Source organism: Macrosteles quadrilineatus, unplaced genomic scaffold (genome assembly GCF_028750875.1).
Source record: "Macrosteles quadrilineatus isolate MER2022 unplaced genomic scaffold, UCM_ALF_1.0 Scaffold_2__2_contigs__length_208266976, whole genome shotgun sequence".
In the NCBI taxonomy this organism is placed as follows: domain Eukaryota; kingdom Metazoa; phylum Arthropoda; class Insecta; order Hemiptera; family Cicadellidae; genus Macrosteles; species Macrosteles quadrilineatus.
In genome coordinates, this window is record NW_026542595.1 from 109,030,114 (window position 1) to 109,050,446 (window position 20,333).

The following is a 20,333-nucleotide window of genomic DNA, read 5'->3' on the forward strand; positions in this document are numbered from 1 at the left end:
TTTAAGATATCTAATTTCATTTGCTGAGCGCAGTCGCGTGAAATGACCCTTCAGTGATACAAAAAAAAACCATGTCAATGAAAAATGTTAATGCCCTACTTGACAGATGTGTCAGCGTCCCCGTGTATGCCTGAGAGAGAGAGAGCACTCCCTATGGAGAACTGTCTCTCATATTAGTCAAGTCTCGTCTTGCATCATCAGAGAACTGGAAGTCATCACTGACATTAGTGCAGTCTTCAAACGGGTTTGACCCGTTTTTTCCTCACAGTCCATCCCTTCCCAAAGAAAGTTTCTTGAAAATAGGCTTTTCTTTGTCTCTGTAGTAAGCTAGACTTTCTCTTACTTTTAAGATATCTAATTTCATCTGCTGAGCGCAGTCGCGTGAAATGACCCTTCAGCGATACAAAAAAAACCATGTCAATGAAAAATATTAATGTCCTACTTGACAGATGTGTCAGCGTCCCCGTGTATGCCTGAGAGAGAGAGCACTCCCTATGGAAAACTGTCTCTCATATTGGTCAAGTCTCGTCTTGCATCATCAGAGAACTGGAAGTCATCACTGACATTAGTGCAGCCTTCAAACGGGTTTTACCCGTTTTATCCTCACAGTCCATCCCTTCCCAAAGAAATTTTCTTGAAAATAGGCCTTCTTTGTCTCTGTAGTCAGCTAGACTTTCTCTTACCTTTAAGATATCTAATTTCATCTGCTGAGCGCAGTCGCGTGAAATGACCCTTCAGTGATACAAGAAAGAACCATGTCAATGAAAAATGTTAATGCCCTACTTGACAGATGTGTCAGCGTCCCCGTGTATGCCTGAGAGAGAGAGCACTCCCTATGGAGAACTGTCTCTCATTATGGTCAAGTCTCGTCTTGCATCATCAGAGAACTGGAAGTCATCACTGACATTAGTGCAGCCTTTAAACGGGTTTGACCTGTTTTATCCTCACAGTCCATCCCTTCCCAAAGAAATTTTCTTGAAAATAGGCCTTCTTTGTCCCTGTAGTAAGCTAGAATTTCTCTTACTTTTAAGATATCTAATTTCATCTGCTGAGCGGAGTCGCGTGAAATGACCCTTCAGCGACACAAAAAAAAACCATGTCAATGAAAAATATTAATGCCCTACTTGACAGATGTGTCAGCGTCCCCGTGTATGCCTGAGAGAGAGAGCACTCCCTATGGAGAACTGTCTCTCATATTGGTCAAGTCTCTGTCTTGCATCATCGGAGAACTGGAAGTGATCACTGACATTAGTGCAGCCTTCAAACGGGTTTGACCCGTTTTTTCCTCACAGTCCATCCCTTCCCAATGAAATTTTCTTGAAAATAGGCCTTCTTTGTCTCTGTAGTAAGCTAGAATTTCTCTTACTTTTAAGATATCTAATTTCATCTGCTGAGCGCAGTCGCGTGAAATGACCCTTCAGCGATACAAAAAAAAACCATGTCAATGAAAAATATTAATGCCCTACTTGACAGATGTGTCAGCGTCCCCGTGTATGCCTGAGAGAGAGAGAGCACTCCCTATGGAGAACTGTCTCTCATATTAGTCAAGTCTCGTCTTGCATCATCAGAGAACTGGAAGTCATCACTGACATTAGTGCAGTCTTCAAACGGGTTTGACCCGTTTTTTCCTCACAGTCCATCCCTTCCCAAAGAAAGTTTCTTGAAAATAGGCTTTTCTTTGTCTCTGTAGTAAGCTAGACTTTCTCTTACTTTTAAAATATCTAATTTCATCTGCTGAGCGCAGTCGCGTGAAATGACCCTTCAGCGATACAAAAAAAACCATGTCAATGAAAAATATTAATGTCCTACTTGACAGATGTGTCAGCGTCCCCGTGTATGCCTGAGAGAGAGAGAGCACTCCCTATGGAAAACTGTCTCTCATATTGGTCAAGTCTCGTCTTGCATCATCAGAGAACTGGAAGTCATCACTGACATTAGTGCAGCCTTCAAACGGGTTTTACCCGTTTTATCCTCACAGTCCATCCCTTCCCAAAGAAATTTTCTTGAAAATAGGCCTTCTTTGTCTCTGTAGTCAGCTAGACTTTCTCTTACCTTTAAGATATCTAATTTCATCTGCTGAGCGCAGTCGCGTGAAATGACCCTTCAGTGATACAAGAAAGAACCATGTCAATGAAAAATGTTAATGCCCTACTTGACAGATGTGTCAGCGTCCCCGTGTATGCCTGAGAGAGAGAGCACTCCCTATGGAGAACTGTCTCTCATATTGGTCAAGTCTCTGTCTTGCATCATCAGAGAACTGGAAGTCATCACTGACATTAGTGCAGCCTTTAAACGGGTTTGACCTGTTTTATCCTCACAGTCCATCCCTTCCCAAAGAAAGTTTCTTGAAAATAGGCCTTCTTTGTCTCTGTAGTAAGCTAGAATTTCTCTTACTTTTAAGATATCTAATTTCATCTGCTGAGCGGAGTCGCGTGAAATGACCCTTCAGCGACACAAAAAAAAACCATGTCAATGAAAAATATTAATGCCCTACTTGACAGATGTGTCAGCGTCCCCGTGTATGCCTGAGAGAGAGAGCACTCCCTATGGAGAACTGTCTCTCATATTGGTCAAGTCTCTGTCTTGCATCATCGGAGAACTGGAAGTGATCACTGACATTAGTGCAGCCTTCAAACGGGTTTTACCCGTTTTTTCCTCACAGTCCATCCCTTCCCAAAGAAATTTTCTTGAAAATAGGCCTTCTTTGTCTCTGTAGTAAGCTAGAATTTCTCTTACTTTTAAGATATCTAATTTCATCTGCTGAGCGCAGTCACGTGAAATGACCCTTCAGTGATACAAAAAAAACCATGTCAATGAAAAATGTTAATGCCCTACTTGACAAATGTGTCAGCGTCCCCGTGTATGCCTGAGAGAGAGAGCACTCCCTATGGAGAACTGTCTCTCATTATGGTCAAGTCTCGTCTTGCATCATCAGAGAACTGGAAGTCATCACTGACATTAGTGCAGCCTTTAAACGGGTTTGACCTGTTTTATCCTCACAGTCCATCCCTTCCCAAAGAAAGTTTCTTGAAAATAGGCCTTCTTTGTCTCTGTAGTAAGCTAGAATTTCTCTTACTTTTAAGATATCTAATTTCATCTGCTGAGCGGAGTCGCGTGAAATGACCCTTCAGCGACACAAAAAAAAACCATGTCAATGAAAAATATTAATGCCCTACTTGACAGATGTGTCAGCGTCCCCGTGTATGCCTGAGAGAGAGAGCACTCCCTATGGAGAACTGTCTCTCATATTGGTCAAGTCTCTGTCTTGCATCATCGGAGAACTGGAAGTGATCACTGACATTAGTGCAGCCTTCAAACGGGTTTGACCCGTTTTTTCCTCACAGTCCATCCCTTCCCAATGAAATTTTCTTGAAAATAGGCCTTCTTTGTCTCTGTAGTAAGCTAGAATTTCTCTTACTTTTAAGATATCTAATTTCATCTGCTGAGCGCAGTCGCGTGAAATGACCCTTCAGTGATACAAAAAAAAACCATGTCAATGAAAAATGTTAATGCCCTACTTGACAAATGTGTCAGCGTCCCCGTGTATGCCTGAGAGAGAGAGCACTCCCTATGGAGAACTGTCTCTCATATTGGTCAAGTCTCTGTCTTGCATCATCGGAGAACTGGAAGTGATCACTGACATTAGTGCAGCCTTCAAACGGGTTTGACCCGTTTTTTTCTCACAGTCCATCCCTTCCCAAAGAAATTTTCTTGAAAAGAGGCCTTCTTTGTCTCTGTAGTAAGCTAGAATTTTTCTTACTTTTAAGATATCTAATTTCATCTGCTGAGCGGAGTCGCGTGAAATGACCCTTCAGCGATACAAAAAAAAACCATGTCAATGAAAAATATTAATGCCCTACTTGACAGATGTGTCAGCGTCCCCGTGTATGCCTGAGAGAGAGAGAGCACTCCCTATGGAGAACTGTCTCTCATATTAGTCAAGTCTCGTCTTGCATCATCAGAGAACTGGAAGTCATCACTGACATTAGTGCAGTCTTCAAACGGGTTTGACCCGTTTTTTCCTCACAGTCCATCCCTTCCCAAAGAAAGTTTCTTAAAAATAGGCTTTTCTTTGTCTCTGTAGTAAGCTAGACTTTCTCTTACTTTTAAGATATCTAATTTCATCTGCTGAGCGCAGTCGCGTGAAATGACCCTTCAGCGATACAAAAAAAACCATGTCAATGAAAAATATTAATGTCCTACTTGACAGATGTGTCAGCGTCCCCGTGTATGCCTGAGAGAGAGAGCACTCCCTATGGAAAACTGTCTCTCATATTGGTCAAGTCTCGTCTTGCATCATCAGAGAACTGGAAGTCATCACTGACATTAGTGCAGTCTTCAAACGGGTTTGACCCGTTTTTTCCTCACAGTCCATCCCTTCCCAAAGAAAGTTTCTTGAAAATAGGCTTTTCTTTGTCTCTGTAGTAAGCTAGACTTTCTCTTACTTTTAAGATATCTAATTTCATCTGCTGAGCGCAGTCGCGTGAAATGACCCTTCAGCGATACAAAAAAAACCATGTCAATGAAAAATATTAATGCCCTACTTGACAGATGTGTCAGCGCCCCCGTGTATGCCTGAGACAGAGAGAGCACTCCCTATGGAAAACTGTCTCTCATATTGGTCAAGTCTCGTCTTGCATCATCAGAGAACTGGAAGTCATCACTGACATTAGTGCAGCCTTCAAACGGGTTTTACCCGTTTTATCCTCACAGTCCATCCCTTCCCAAAGAAATTTTCTTGAAAATAGGCCTTCTTTGTCTCTGTAGTCAGCTAGACTTTCTCTTACCTTTAAGATATCTAATTTCATCTGCTGAGCGCAGTCGCGTGAAATGACCCTATAGTGATACAAAAGAAAAAACCATGTCAATGAAAAATGTTAATGCCCTACTTGGCAGATGTGTCAGCGTCCCCGTGTATGCCTGAGAGAGAGAGCACTCCCTATGGAGAACTGTCTCTCATATTGGTCAAGTCTCTGTCTTGCATTATCGGAGAACTGGAAGTCATCACTGACATTAGTGCAGCCTTCAAACGGGTTTGACCCGTTTTTTTCTCACAGTCCATCCCTTCCCAAAGAAATTTTCTTGAAAATAGGCCTTTTTTGTCTCTGTAGTAAGCTAGAATTTCTCTTACTTTTAAGATATCTAATTTCATCTGCTGAGCGCAGTCGCGTGAAATGACCCTTCAGTGATACAAAAAAAACCATATCAATGAAAAATGTTAATGCCCTACTTGACAGAAGTGTCAGCGCCCCCGTGTATGCCTGAGAGAGAGAGCACTCCCTATGGAGAACTGTCTCTCATATTGGTCAAGTCTCTGTCTTGCATTATCGGAGAACTGGAAGTCATCACTGACATTAGTGCAGCCTTCAAACGGGTTTGACCTGTTTTATCCTCACAGTCCATCCCTTCCCAAAGAAATTTTCTTGAAAATAGGCCTTCTTTGTCTCTGTAGTCAGCTAGCCTTTCTCTTACTTTTAAGATATCTAATTTCATTTGCTGAGCGCAGTCGCGTGAAATGACCCTTCAGTGATACAAAAAAAAACCATGTCAATGAAAAATGTTAATGCCCTACTTGACAGATGTGTCAGCGTCCCCGTGTATGCCTGAGAGAGAGAGAGCACTCCTTATGGAGAACTGTCTCTCATATTAGTCAAGTCTCGTCTTGCATCATCAGAGAACTGGAAGTCATCACTGACATTAGTGCAGTCTTCAAACGGGTTTGACCCGTTTTTTCCTCACAGTCCATCCCTTCCCAAAGAAAGTTTCTTGAAAATAGGCTTTTCTTTGTCTCTGTAGTAAGCTAGACTTTCTCTTACTTTTAAGATATCTAATTTCATCTGCTGAGCGCAGTCGCGTGAAATGACCCTTCAGCGATACAAAAAAAACCATGTCAATGAAAAATATTAATGTCCTACTTGACAGATGTGTCAGCGTCCCCGTGTATGCCTGAGAGAGAGAGCACTCCCTATGGAAAACTGTCTCTCATATTGGTCAAGTCTCGTCTTGCATCATCAGAGAACTGGAAGTCATCACTGACATTAGTGCAGCCTTCAAACGGGTTTTACCCGTTTTATCCTCACAGTCCATCCCTTCCCAAAGAAATTTTCTTGAAAATAGGCCTTCTTTGTCTCTGTAGTCAGCTAGACTTTCTCTTACCTTTAAGATATCTAATTTCATCTGCTGAGCGCAGTCGCGTGAAATGACCCTTCAGTGATACAAGAAAGAACCATGTCAATGAAAAATGTTAATGCCCTACTTGACAGATGTGTCAGCGTCCCCGTGTATGCCTGAGAGAGAGAGCACTCCCTATGGAGAACTGTCTCTCATTATGGTCAAGTCTCGTCTTGCATCATCAGAGAACTGGAAGTCATCACTGACATTAGTGCAGCCTTTAAACGGGTTTGACCTGTTTTATCCTCACAGTCCATCCCTTCCCAAAGAAATTTTCTTGAAAATAGGCCTTCTTTGTCCCTGTAGTAAGCTAGAATTTCTCTTACTTTTAAGATATCTAATTTCATCTGCTGAGCGGAGTCGCGTGAAATGACCCTTCAGCGACACAAAAAAAAACCATGTCAATGAAAAATATTAATGCCCTACTTGACAGATGTGTCAGCGTCCCCGTGTATGCCTGAGAGAGAGAGCACTCCCTATGGAGAACTGTCTCTCATATTGGTCAAGTCTCTGTCTTGCATCATCGGAGAACTGGAAGTGATCACTGACATTAGTGCAGCCTTCAAACGGGTTTGACCCGTTTTTTCCTCACAGTCCATCCCTTCCTAATGAAATTTTCTTGAAAATAGGCCTTCTTTGTCTCTGTAGTAAGCTAGAATTTCTCTTACTTTTAAGATATCTAATTTCATCTGCTGAGCGCAGTCGCGTGAAATGACCCTTCAGCGATACAAAAAAAAACCATGTCAATGAAAAATATTAATGCCCTACTTGACAGATGTGTCAGCGTCCCCGTGTATGCCTGAGAGAGAGAGAGCACTCCCTATGGAGAACTGTCTCTCATATTAGTCAAGTCTCGTCTTGCATCATCAGAGAACTGGAAGTCATCACTGACATTAGTGCAGTCTTCAAACGGGTTTGACCCGTTTTTTCCTCACAGTCCATCCCTTCCCAAAGAAAGTTTCTTGAAAATAGGCTTTTCTTTGTCTCTGTAGTAAGCTAGACTTTCTCTTACTTTTAAAATATCTAATTTCATCTGCTGAGCGCAGTCGCGTGAAATGACCCTTCAGCGATACAAAAAAAACCATGTCAATGAAAAATATTAATGTCCTACTTGACAGATGTGTCAGCGTCCCCGTGTATGCCTGAGAGAGAGAGCACTCCCTATGGAAAACTGTCTCTCATATTGGTCAAGTCTCGTCTTGCATCATCAGAGAACTGGAAGTCATCACTGACATTAGTGCAGCCTTCAAACGGGTTTTACCCGTTTTATCCTCACAGTCCATCCCTTCCCAAAGAAATTTTCTTGAAAATAGGCCTTCTTTGTCTCTGTAGTCAGCTAGACTTTCTCTTACCTTTAAGATATCTAATTTCATCTGCTGAGCGCAGTCGCGTGAAATGACCCTTCAGTGATACAAGAAAGAACCATGTCAATGAAAAATGTTAATGCCCTACTTGACAGATGTGTCAGCGTCCCCGTGTATGCCTGAGAGAGAGAGCACTCCCTATGGAGAACTGTCTCTCATATTGGTCAAGTCTCTGTCTTGCATCATCAGAGAACTGGAAGTCATCACTGACATTAGTGCAGCCTTTAAACGGGTTTGACCTGTTTTATCCTCACAGTCCATCCCTTCCCAAAGAAAGTTTCTTGAAAATAGGCCTTCTTTGTCTCTGTAGTAAGCTAGAATTTCTCTTACTTTTAAGATATCTAATTTCATCTGCTGAGCGGAGTCGCGTGAAATGACCCTTCAGCGACACAAAAAAAAACCATGTCAATGAAAAATATTAATGCCCTACTTGACAGATGTGTCAGCGTCCCCGTGTATGCCTGAGAGAGAGAGCACTCCCTATGGAGAACTGTCTCTCATATTGGTCAAGTCTCTGTCTTGCATCATCGGAGAACTGGAAGTGATCACTGACATTAGTGCAGCCTTCAAACGGGTTTGACCCGTTTTTTCCTCACAGTCCATCCCTTCCCAATGAAATTTTCTTGAAAATAGGCCTTCTTTGTCTCTGTAGTAAGCTAGAATTTCTCTTACTTTTAAGATATCTAATTTCATCTGCTGAGCGCAGTCACGTGAAATGACCCTTCAGTGATACAAAAAAAACCATGTCAATGAAAAATGTTAATGCCCTACTTGACAAATGTGTCAGCGTCCCCGTGTATGCCTGAGAGAGAGAACACTCCCTATGGAGAACTGTCTCTCATATTGGTCAAGTCTCTGTCTTGCATCATCGGAGAACTGGAAGTGATCACTGACATTAGTGCAGCCTTCAAACGGGTTTGACCCGTTTTTTTCTCACAGTCCATCCCTTCCCAAAGAAATTTTCTTGAAAAGAGGCCTTCTTTGTCTCTGTAGTAAGCTAGAATTTCTCTTACTTTTAAGATATCTAATTTCATCTGCTGAGCGGAGTCGCGTGAAATGACCCTTCAGCGATACAAAAAAAAACCATGTCAATGAAAAATATTAATGCCCTACTTGACAGATGTGTCAGCGTCCCCGTGTATGCCTGAGAGAGAGAGAGCACTCCCTATGGAGAACTGTCTCTCATATTAGTCAAGTCTCGTCTTGCATCATCAGAGAACTGGAAGTCATCACTGACATTAGTGCAGTCTTCAAACGGGTTTGACCCGTTTTTTCCTCACAGTCCATCCCTTCCCAAAGAAAGTTTCTTGAAAATAGGCTTTTCTTTGTCTCTGTAGTAAGCTAGACTTTCTCTTACTTTTAAGATATCTAATTTCATCTGCTGAGCGCAGTCGCGTAAAATGACCCTTCAGCGATACAAAAAAACCATGTCAATGAAAAATATTAATTCCCTACTTGACAGATGTGTCAGCGCCCCCGTGTATGCCTGAGACAGAGAGAGCACTTCCTATGGAAAACTGTCTCTCATATTGGTCAAGTCTCGTCTTGCATCATCAGAGAACTGGAAGTCATCACTGACATTAGTGCAGCCTTCAAACGGGTTTTACCCGTTTTATCCTCACAGTCCATCCCTTCCCAAAGAAATTTTCTTGAAAATAGGCCTTCTTTGTCTCTGTAGTCAGCTAGACTTTCTCTTACCTTTAAGATATCTAATTTCATCTGCTGAGCGCAGTCGCGTGAAATGACCCTTCAGTGATACAAGAAAGAACCATGTTAATGCCCTACTTGACAGATGTGTCAGCGTCCCCGTGTATGCCTGAGAGAGAGAGAGCACTCCCTATGGAGAACTGTCTCTCATGATGGTCAAGTCTCGTCTTGCATCATCAGAGAACTGGAAGTCATCACTGACATTAGTGCAGCCTTTAAACGGGTTTGACCTGTTTTATCCTCACAGTCCATCCCTTCCCAAAGAAATTTTCTTGAAAATAGGCCTTCTTTGTCTCTGTAGTAAGCTAGAATTTCTCTTACTTTTAAGATATCTAATTTCATCTGCTGAGCGGAGTCGCGTGAAATGACCCTTCAGCGATACAAAAAAAACCATGTCAATGAAAAATATTAATGCCCTACTTGACAGATGTGTCAGCGTCCCCGTGTATGCCTGAGAGAGAGAGAGCACTCCCTATGGAGAACTGTCTCTCATATTAGTCAAGTCTCGTCTTGCATCATCAGAGAACTGGAAGTCATCACTGACATTAGTGCAGTCTTCAAACGGGTTTGACCCGTTTTTTCCTCACAGTCCATCCCTTCCCAAAGAAAGTTTCTTGAAAATAGGCTTTTCTTTGTCTCTGTAGTAAGCTAGACTTTCTCTTACTTTTAAGATATCTAATTTCATCTGCTGAGCGCAGTCGCGTGAAATGACCCTTCAGCGATACAAAAAAAACCATGTCAATGAAAAATATTAATGCCCTACTTGACAGATGTGTCAGCGCCCCCGTGTATGCCTGAGACAGAGAGAGCACTCCCTATGGAAAACTGTCTCTCATATTGGTCAAGTCTCGTCTTGCATCATCAGAGAACTGGAAGTCATCACTGACATTAGTGCAGCCTTCAAACGGGTTTTACCCGTTTTATCCTCACAGTCCATCCCTTCCCAAAGAAATTTTCTTGAAAATAGGCCTTCTTTGTCTCTGTAGTCAGCTAGAATTTCTCTTACTTTTAAGATATCTAATTTCATCTGTTGAGCGCAGTCGCGTGAAATGACCCTTCAGTGATACAAAAAAAACCATGTCAATGAAAAATGTTAATGCCCTACTTGACAAATGTGTCAGCGTCCCCGTGTATGCCTGAGAGAGAGAGCACTCCCTATGGAGAACTGTCTCTCATATTGGTCAAGTCTCTGTCTTGCATCATCGGAGAACTGGAAGTGATCACTGACATTAGTGCAGCCTTCAAACGGGTTTGACCCGTTTTTTTCTCACAGTCCATCCCTTCCCAAAGAAATTTTCTTGAAAAGAGGCCTTCTTTGTCTCTGTAGTAAGCTAGAATTTCTCTTACTTTTAAGATATCTAATTTCATCTGCTGAGCGGAGTCGCGTGAAATGACCCTTCAGCGATACAAAAAAAAACCATGTCAATGAAAAATATTAATGCCCTACTTGACAGATGTGTCAGCGTCCCCGTGTATGCCTGAGAGAGAGAGAGAGCACTCCCTATGGAGAACTGTCTCTCATATTAGTCAAGTCTCGTCTTGCATCATCAGAGAACTGGAAGTCATCACTGACATTAGTGCAGTCTTCAAACGGGTTTGACCCGTTTTTTCCTCACAGTCCATCCCTTCCCAAAGAAAGTTTCTTGAAAATAGGCTTTTCTTTGTCTCTGTAGTAAGCTAGACTTTCTCTTACTTTTAAGATATATAATTTCATCTGCTGAGCGCAGTCGCGTAAAATGACCCTTCAGCGATACAAAAAAACCATGTCAATGAAAAATATTAATTCCCTACTTGACAGATGTGTCAGCGCCCCCGTGTATGCCTGAGACAGAGAGAGCACTCCCTATGGAAAACTGTCTCTCATATTGGTCAAGTCTCGTCTTGCATCATCAGAGAACTGGAAGTCATCACTGACATTAGTGCAGCCTTCAAACGGGTTTTACCCGTTTTATCCTCACAGTCCATCCCTTCCCAAAGAAATTTTCTTGAAAATAGGCCTTCTTTGTCTCTGTAGTCAGCTAGACTTTCTTTTACCTTTAAGATATCTAATTTCATCTGCTGAGCGCAGTCGCGTGAAATGACCCTTCAGTGATACAAAAGAAAAAACCATGTCAATCAAAAATGTTAATGCCCTACTTGACAGATGTGTCAGCGTCCCCGTGTATGCCTGAGAGAGAGAGCACTCCCTATGGAGAACTGTCTCTCATATTGGTCAAGTCTCTGTCTTGCATTATCGGAGAACTGGAAGTCATCACTGACATTAGTGCAGCCTTCAAACGGGTTTGACCCGTTTTTTTCTCACAGTCCATCCCTTCCCAAAGAAATTTTCTTGAAAATAGGCCTTCTTTGTCTCTGTAGTAAGCTAGAATTTCTCTTACTTTTAAGATATCTAATTTCATCTGCTGAGCGCAGTCGCGTGAAATGACCCTTCAGTGATACAAAAAAAAACCATGTCAATGAAAAATGTTAATGCCCTACTTGACAGATGTGTCAGCGTCCCCGTGTATGCCTGAGAGAGAGAGCACTCCCTATGGAGAACTGTCTCTCATATTGGTCAAGTCTCTGTCTTGCATTATCGGAGAACTGGAAGTCATCACTGACATTAGTGCAGCCTTCAAACGGGTTTGACCTGTTTTATCCTCACAGTCCATCCCTTCCCAAAGAAATTTTCTTGAAAATAGGCCTTCTTTGTCTCTGTAGTCAGCTAGACTTTCTCTTACTTTTAAGATATCTAATTTCATCTGCTGAGCGCAGTCGCGTGAAATGACCCTTCAGTGATACAAAAAAAACCATGTCAATGAAAAATGTTAATGCCCTACTTGACAGATGTGTCAGCGTCCCCGTGTATGCCTGAGAGAGAGAGAGCACTCCCTATGGAGAACTGTCTCTCATATTAGTCAAGTCTCGTCTTGCATCATCAGAGAACTGGAAGTCATCACTGACATTAGTGCAGTCTTCAAACGGGTTTGACCCGTTTTTTCCTCACAGTCCATCCCTTCCCAAAGAAAGTTTCTTGAAAATAGGCTTTTCTTTGTCTCTGTAGTAAGCTAGACTTTCTCTTACTTTTAAGATATCTAATTTCATCTGCTGAGCGCAGTCGCGTGAAATGACCCTTCAGTGATACAAAAAAAAACCATGTCAATGAAAAATGTTAATGCCCTACTTGACAAATGTGTCAGCGTCCCCGTGTATGCCTGAGAGAGAGAGCACTCCCTATGGAGAACTGTCTCTCATATTGGTCAAGTCTCTGTCTTGCATTATCGGAGAACTGGAAGTTATCACTGACATTAGTGCAGCCTTTAAACGGGTTTGACCCGTTTTTTTCTCACAGTCCATCCCTTCCCAAAGAAATTTTCTTGAAAATAGGCCTTCTTTGTCTCTGTAGTAAGCTAGAATTTCTCTTACTTTTAAGATATCTAATTTCATCTGCTGAGCGCAGTCGCGTGAAATGACCCTTCAGTGATACAAGAAAGAACCATGTCAATGAAAAATGTTAATGCCCTACTTGACAGATGTGTCAGCGTCCCCGTGTATGCCTGAGAGAGAGAGCACTCCCTATGGAGAACTGTCTCTCATTATGGTCAAGTCTCGTCTTGCATCATCAGAGAACTGGAAGTCATCACTGACATTAGTGCAGCCTTTAAACGGGTTTGACCTGTTTTATCCTCACAGTCCATCCCTTCCCAAAGAAATTTTCTTGAAAATAGGCCTTCTTTGTCCCTGTAGTAAGCTAGAATTTCTCTTACTTTTAAGATATCTAATTTCATCTGCTGAGCGGAGTCGCGTGAAATGACCCTTCAGCGACACAAAAAAAAACCATGTCAATGAAAAATATTAATGCCCTACTTGACAGATGTGTCAGCGTCTCCGTGTATGCCTGAGAGAGAGAGCACTCCCTATGGAGAACTGTCTCTCATATTGGTCAAGTCTCTGTCTTGCATCATCGGAGAACTGGAAGTGATCACTGACATTAGTGCAGCCTTCAAACGGGTTTGACCCGTTTTTTCCTCACAGTCCATCCCTTCCCAATGAAATTTTCTTGAAAATAGGCCTTCTTTGTCTCTGTAGTAAGCTAGAATTTCTCTTACTTTTAAGATATCTAATTTCATCTGCTGAGCGCAGTCGCGTGAAATGACCCTTCAGTGATACAAAAAAAAACATGTCAATGAAAAATGTTAATGCCCTACTTGACAAATGTGTCAGCGTCCCCGTGTATGCCTGAGAGAGAGAGCACTCCCTATGGAGAACTGTCTCTCATATTGGTCAAGTCTCTGTCTTGCATCATCGGAGAACTGGAAGTGATCACTGACATTAGTGCAGCCTTCAAACGGGTTTGACCCGTTTTTTTCTCACAGTCCATCCCTTCCCAAAGAAATTTTCTTGAAAAGAGGCCTTCTTTGTCTCTGTAGTAAGCTAGAATTTTTCTTACTTTTAAGATATCTAATTTCATCTGCTGAGCGGAGTCGCGTGAAATGACCCTTCAGCGATACAAAAAAAAACCATGTCAATGAAAAATATTAATGCCCTACTTGACAGATGTGTCAGCGTCCCCGTGTATGCCTGAGAGAGAGAGAGCACTCCCTATGGAGAACTGTCTCTCATATTAGTCAAGTCTCGTCTTGCATCATCAGAGAACTGGAAGTCATCACTGACATTAGTGCAGTCTTCAAACGGGTTTGACCCGTTTTTTCCTCACAGTCCATCCCTTCCCAAAGAAAGTTTCTTGAAAATAGGCTTTTCTTTGTCTCTGTAGTAAGCTAGACTTTCTCTTACTTTTAAGATATCTAATTTCATCTGCTGAGCGCAGTCGCGTGAAATGACCCTTCAGCGATACAAAAAAAACCATGTCAATGAAAAATATTAATGTCCTACTTGACAGATGTGTCAGCGTCCCCGTGTATGCCTGAGAGAGAGAGCACTCCCTATGGAAAACTGTCTCTCATATTGGTCAAGTCTCGTCTTGCATCATCAGAGAACTGGAAGTCATCACTGACATTAGTGCAGCCTTCAAACGGGTTTTACCCGTTTTTTCCTCACAATCCATCCCTTCCCAAAGAAATTTTCTTGAAAATAGGCCTTCTTTGTCTCTGTAGTCAGCTAGACTTTCTCTTACCTTTAAGATATCTAATTTCATCTGCTGAGCGCAGTCGCGTGAAATGACCCTTCAGTGATACAAGAAAGAACCATGTCAATGAAAAATGTTAATGTCCTACTTGACAGATGTGTCAGCGTCCCCGTGTATGCCTAAGAGAGAGAGCACTCCCTATGGAGAACTGTCTCTCATTATGGTCAAGTCTCGTCTTGCATCATCAGAGAACTGGAAGTCATCACTGACATTAGTGCAGCCTTTAAACGGGTTTGACCTGTTTTATCCTCACAGTCCATCCCTTCCCAAAGAAAGTTTCTTGAAAATAGGCCTTCTTTGTCTCTGTAGTAAGCTAGACTTTCTCTTACTTTTAAGATATCTAATTTCATCTGCTGAGCGCAGTCGCGTGAAATGACCCTTCAGTGATACAAAAAAAACCATGTCAATGAAAAATGTTAATGCCCTACTTGACAAATGTGTCAGCGTCCCCGTGTATGCCTGAGAGAGAGAGCACTCCCTATGGAGAACTGTCTCTCATATTGGTCAAGTCTCTGTCTTGCATCATCGGAGAACTGGAAGTGATCACTGACATTAGTGCAGCCTTCAAACGGGTTTGACCCGTTTTTTTCTCACAGTCCATCCCATCCCAAAGAAATTTTCTTGAAAAGAGGCCTTCTTTGTCTCTGTAGTAAGCTAGAATTTCTCTTACTTTTAAGATATCTAATTTCATCTGCTGAGCGGAGTCGCGTGAAATGACCCTTCAGCGATACAAAAAAACCATGTCAATGAAAAATATTAATTCCCTACTTGACAGATGTGTCAGCGTCCCCGTGTATGCCTGAGAGAGAGAGAGAGCACTCCCTATGGAGAACTGTCTCTCATATTAGTCAAGTCTCGTCTTGCATCATCAGAGAACTGGAAGTCATCACTGACATTAGTGCAGTCTTCAAACGGGTTTGACCCGTTTTTTCCTCACAGTCCATCCCTTCCCAAAGAAAGTTTCTTGAAAATAGGCTTTTCTTTGTCTCTGTAGTAAGCTAGACTTTCTCTTACTTTTAAGATATATAATTTCATCTGCTGAGCGCAGTCGCGTAAAATGACCCTTCAGCGATACAAAAAAACCATGTCAATGAAAAATATTAATTCCCTACTTGACAGATGTGTCAGCGCCCCCGTGTATGCCTGAGACAGAGAGAGAACTCCCTATGGAAAACTGTCTCTCATATTGGTCAAGTCTCGTCTTGCATCATCAGAGAACTGGAAGTCATCACTGACATTAGTGCAGCCTTCAAACGGGTTTTACCCGTTTTATCCTCACTGTCCATCCCTTCCCAAAGAAATTTTCTTGAAAATAGGCCTTCTTTGTCTCTGTAGTCAGCTAGACTTTCTCTTACCTTTAAGATATCTAATTTCATCTGCTGAGCGCAGTCGCGTGAAATGACCCTTCAGTGATACAAGAAAGAACCATGTCAATGAAAAATGTTAATGCCCTACTTGACAGATGTGTCAGCGTCCCCGTGTATGCCTGAGAGAGAGAGAGCACTCCCTATGGAGAACTGTCTCTCATTATGGTCAAGTCTCGTCTTGCATCATCAGAGAACTGGAAGTCATCACTGACATTAGTGCAGCCTTTAAACGGGTTTGACCTGTTTTATCCTCACAGTCCATCCCTTCCCAAAGAAATTTTCTTGAAAATAGGCCTTCTTTGTCTCTGTAGTAAGCTAGAATTTCTCTTACTTTTAAGATATCTAATTTCATCTGCTGAGCGGAGTCGCGTGAAATGACCCTTCAGCGATACAAAAAAAAACCATGTCAATGAAAAATATTAATGCCCTACTTGACAGATGTGTCAGCGTCCCCGTGTATGCCTGAGAGAGAGAGAGCACTCCCTATGGAGAACTGTCTCTCATATTAGTCAAGTCTCGTCTTGCATCATCAGAGAACTGGAAGTCATCACTGACATTAGTGCAGTCTTCAAACGGGTTTGACCCGTTTTTTCCTCACAGTCCATCCCTTCCCAAAGAAAGTTTCTTGAAAATAGGCTTTTCTTTGTCTCTGTAGTAAGCTAGACTTTCTCTTACTTTTAAGATATCTAATTTCATCTGCTGAGCGGAGTCGCGTGAAATGACCCTTCAGCGATACAAAAAAAACCATGTCAATGAAAAATATTAATGCCCTACTTGACAGATGTGTCAGCGCCCCCGTGTATGCCTGAGACAGAGAGAGCACTCCCTATGGAAAACTGTCTCTCATATTGGTCAAGTCTCGTCTTGCATCATCAGAGAACTGGAAGTCATCACTGACATTAGTGCAGCCTTCAAACGGGTTTTACCCGTTTTATCCTCACAGTCCATCCCTTCCCAAAGAAATTTTCTTGAAAATAGGCCTTCTTTGTCTCTGTAGTCAGCTAGACTTTCTCTTACCTTTAAGATATCTAATTTCATCTGCTGAGCGCAGTCGCGTGAAATGACCCTTCAGTGATACAAAAGAAAAAACCATGTCAATGAAAAATGTTAATGCCCTACTTGACAGATGTGTCAGCGTCCCCGTGTATGCCTGAGAGAGAGAGCACTCCCTATGGAGAACTGTCTCTCATATTGGTCAAGTCTCTGTCTTGCATTATCGGAGAACTGGAAGTCATCACTGACATTAGTGCAGCCTTCAAACGGGTTTGACCCGTTTTTTTCTCACAGTCCATCCCTTCCCAAAGAAATTTTCTTGAAAATAGGCCTTCTTTGTCTCTGTAGTAAGCTAGAATTTCTCTTACTTTTAAGATATCTAATTTCATCTGCTGAGCGCAGTCGCGTGAAATGACCCTTCAGTGATACAAAAAAAAACCATGTCAATGAAAAATGTTAATGCCCTACTTGACAGATGTGTCAGCGTCCCCGTGTATGCCTGAGAGAGAGAGCACTCCCAATGGAGAACTGTCTCTCATATTGGTCAAGTCTCTGTCTTGCATTATCGGAGAACTGGAAGTCATCACTGACATTAGTGCAGCCTTCAAACGGGTTTGACCTGTTTTATCCTCACAGTCCATCCCTTCCCAAAGAAATTTTCTTGAAAATAGGCCTTCTTTGTCTCTGTAGTCAGCTAGACTTTCTCTTACTTTTAAGATATCTAATTTCATCTGCTGAGCGCAGTCGCGTGAAATGACCCTTCAGTGATACAAAAAAAACCATGTCAATGAAAAATGTTAATGCCCTACTTGACAGATGTGTCAGCGTCCCCGTGTATGCCTGAGAGAGAGAGAGCACTCCCTATGGAGAACTGTCTCTCATATTAGTCAAGTCTCGTCTTGCATCATCAGAGAACTGGAAGTCATCACTGACATTAGTGCAGTCTTCAAACGGGTTTGACCCGTTTTTTCCTCACAGTCCATCCCTTCCCAAAGAAAGTTTCTTGAAAATAGGCTTTTCTTTGTCTCTGTAGTAAGCTAGACTTTCTCTTACTTTTAAGATAACTAATTTCATCTGCTGAGCGCAGTCGCGTGAAATGACCCTTCAGTGATACAAAAAAAAACCATGTCAATGAAAAATGTTAATGCCCTACTTGACAAATGTGTCAGCGTCCCCGTGTATGCCTGAGAGAGAGAGCACTCCCTATGGAGAACTGTCTCTCATATTGGTCAAGTCTCTGTCTTGCATTATCGGAGAACTGGAAGTTATCACTGACATTAGTGCAGCCTTTAAACGGGTTTGACCCGTTTTTTTCTCACAGTCCATCCCTTCCCAAAGAAATTTTCTTGAAAATAGGCCTTCTTTGTCTCTGTAGTAAGCTAGAATTTCTCTTACTTTTAAGATATCTAATTTCATCTGCTGAGCGCAGTCGCGTGAAATGACCCTTCAGTGATACAAGAAAGAACCATGTCAATGAAAAATGTTAATGCCCTACTTGACAGATGTGTCAGCGTCCCCGTGTATGCCTGAGAGAGAGAGCACTCCCTATGGAGAACTGTCTCTCATTATGGTCAAGTCTCGTCTTGCATCATCAGAGAACTGGAAGTCATCACTGACATTAGTGCAGCCTTTAAACGGGTTTGACCTGTTTTATCCTCACAGTCCATCCCTTCCCAAAGAAATTTTCTTGAAAATAGGCCTTCTTTGTCCCTGTAGTAAGCTAGAATTTCTCTTACTTTTAAGATATCTAATTTCATCTGCTGAGCGGAGTCGCGTGAAATGACCCTTCAGCGACACAAAAAAAAACCATGTCAATGAAAAATATTAATGCCCTACTTGACAGATGTGTCAGCGTCCCCGTGTATGCCTGAGAGAGAGAGAGCACTCCCTATGGAGAACTGTCTCTCATATTGGTCAAGTCTCTGTCTTGCATCATCGGAGAACTGGAAGTGATCACTGACATTAGTGCAGCCTTCAAACGGGTTTGACCCGTTTTTTCCTACAGTCCATCCCTTCCCAATGAAATTTTCTTGAAAATAGGCCTTCTTTGTCTCTGTAGTAAGCTAGAATTTCTCTTACTTTTAAGATATCTAATTTCATCTTCTGAGCGCAGTCGCGTGAAATGACCCTTCAGTGATACAAAAAAAACCATGTCAATGAAAAATGTTAATGCCCTACTTGACAAATGTGTCAGCGTCCCCGTGTATGCCTGAGAGAGAGAGCACTCCCTATGGAGAACTGTCTCTCATATTGGTCAAGTCTCTGTCTTGCATCATCGGAGAACTGGAAGTGATCACTGACATTAGTGCAGCCTTCAAACGGGTTTGACCCGTTTTTTTCTCACAGTCCATCCCATCCCAAAGAAATTTTCTTGAAAAGAGGCCTTCTTTGTCTCTGTAGTAAGCTAGAATTTCTCTTACTTTTAAGATATCTAATTTCATCTGCTGAGCGGAGTCGCGTGAAATGACCCTTCAGTGATACAAAAGAAAAAACCATGTCAATGAAAAATGTTAATGCCCTACTTGACAGATGTGTCAGCGTCCCCGTGTATGCCTGAGAGAGAGAGCACTCCCTATGGAGAACTGTCTCTCATATTGGTCAAGTCTCTGTCTTGCATTATCGGAGAACTGGAAGTCATCACTGACATTAGTGCAGCCTTCAAACGGGTTTGACCCGTTTTTTTCTCACAGTCCATCCCTTCCCAAAGAAATTTTCTTGAAAATAGGCCTTCTTTGTCTCTGTAGTAAGCTAGAATTTCTCTTACTTTTAAGATATCTAATTTCATCTGCTGAGCGCAGTCGCGTGAAATGACCCTTCAGTGATACAAAAAAAAACCATGTCAATGAAAAATGTTAATGCCCTACTTGACAGATGTGTCAGCGTCCCCGTGTATGCCTGAGAGAGAGAGCACTCCCAATGGAGAACTGTCTCTCATATTGGTCAAGTCTCTGTCTTGCATTATCGGAGAACTGGAAGTCATCACTGACATTAGTGCAGCCTTCAAACGGGTTTGACCTGTTTTATCCTCACAGTCCATCCCTTCCCAAAGAAATTTTCTTGAAAATAGGCCTTCTTTGTCTCTGTAGTCAGCTAGACTTTCTCTTACTTTTAAGATATCTAATTTCATCTGCTGAGCGCAGTCGCGTGAAATGACCCTTCAGTGATACAAAAAAAACCATGTCAATGAAAAATGTTAATGCCCTACTTGACAGATGTGTCAGCGTCCCCGTGTATGCCTGAGAGAGAGAGAGCACTCCCTATGGAGAACTGTCTCTCATATTAGTCAAGTCTCGTCTTGCATCATCAGAGAACTGGAAGTCATCACTGACATTAGTGCAGTCTTCAAACGGGTTTGACCCGTTTTTTCCTCACAGTCCATCCCTTCCCAAAGAAAGTTTCTTGAAAATAGGCTTTTCTTTGTCTCTGTAGTAAGCTAGACTTTCTCTTACTTTTAAGATAACTAATTTCATCTGCTGAGCGCAGTCGCGTGAAATGACCCTTCAGTGATACAAAAAAAAACCATGTCAATGAAAAATGTTAATGCCCTACTTGACAAATGTGTCAGCGTCCCCGTGTATGCCTGAGAGAGAGAGCACTCCCTATGGA